Source organism: Carlito syrichta, unplaced genomic scaffold (genome assembly GCF_000164805.1).
Source record: "Carlito syrichta isolate Samal-C Ts95f unplaced genomic scaffold, Tarsius_syrichta-2.0.1 Scaffold308169, whole genome shotgun sequence".
Lineage (NCBI taxonomy): Eukaryota > Metazoa > Chordata > Mammalia > Primates > Tarsiidae > Carlito > Carlito syrichta.
The window spans coordinates 32,605-33,927 of record NW_007252265.1 but is presented as its reverse complement, the minus strand read 5'-3'; the positions used below and the strand labels follow the sequence as shown (position 1 = coordinate 33,927).

At 36.9% G+C, this 1,323-nt stretch overlaps 1 protein-coding gene across 2 annotated transcripts in view; it reads left to right on the top strand.

Annotated features, from left to right (window-relative positions):
- The window catches only part of NVL (nuclear VCP-like), a 118,783-nt gene that overhangs the window by 106,772 nt on the left and 10,688 nt on the right, over positions 1-1,323 (top strand). The gene's annotated exons all lie outside the window — the stretch shown is intronic.

Below are 1,323 nucleotides of genomic sequence, written 5' to 3'. Positions count from 1 at the left end.
GGCTCAGGCAATCCACTCACCTCAGCCTCCCAAAGGTGTGGGATTACAGGCTGAGCCACCGAGCCCGGCTCCATACCAGTCTTTATTTAAATAAACTTATTTTAGTCAGGCATGGTAGCACGTGCCTGTAGTTCTGGCTACTTGGAAGATTGAGGCCGAAAGATCGCCAGAGCCCAGCAGGGCGAGGCTGCGGTGGCCGGTAGCATGCCACTGCACTCCAGTCTGGGCGACAGAGTGAGACTTCAACTTAAATAAATAAATAAATATTCTTACTACTTAGGAGAAAGGGAAAAGGACTTAAGTAAGTAGTTTACAGCTTTAAGTGCTTAAATCTGAAAGGTAGCAGAGGTGGTTTTGATGGAAAAACTTACCCTGAGCCAGATTTTTGTATTATGCCAAATAGTCTAGCAGTTTATGAGGGGGTTAGGGTTAAAGTTGAATGGTGTTCCCTTGTCCTCTAGTGGTTAGGATTTTAAAATTGTTTAAAAGCCTGGCTCAGTGGCTCAGCCTGTAATCCTGATAACCCTAACACTTAACCAACAGAAACATTAGATTCAGTTAAGAATTTAAGTTCTTTGGGTCTTTTTCATATTATGGGGATCATCTACATATATAATAGATAAATTTAATGTCTGGAAATGGTTTTTGTCCTCACATTCAAATTCTTTCTCAAAGAAGCTCTAAAAATCCTGTTACAGCTGTAATGTGGTGAAACCCCAGGCAACACCAGAGTCTTTTATTGAACTCAGCTGTGCTGACTCAGCATACTATTACATGGGAAAATTAAATCAATGAAGGCCTGTTAGTTCTTGTCATATTTTAAGTAATTTATGATATGGCCACTCAACTTGAAGATGACTCAAGTGCATCAAAGACTTTCTAGGCCTTGCATTTTTTGCTTTTGAACTTGGAGCCATAAATAGCTTTCTTAATAAGCTTATTTTAGACATAATATAATAATTGAATGTGTTTGTCATATAGCCCTTATGAGTGAAAATATTACACTAAATGTGTACTTTTCTTCCACTGACTGGATATTTTATGTTGACATTAGTATCTATAATTATTAGGATGGGAATATTTATGACTCATTGCGTTGTTTTCTTCATAATTTTCTTTCTTCTAAAAGTTAGAAATGTTTTAAGTAAAAGCTAAAAGCTCTTTCTTACTGATCATAATCAGTTTATCTCATCGTTATTGGTCATTTTCATTCCTAATTGTTTAATATTTGACTTACAAGGAAACTGCTGTCATGTTTTTTTCTGGGCTCTTGCAGTATCTAAGAATACATAAATAAAAACTTTCTTTTAGCCGGGCTTGGTG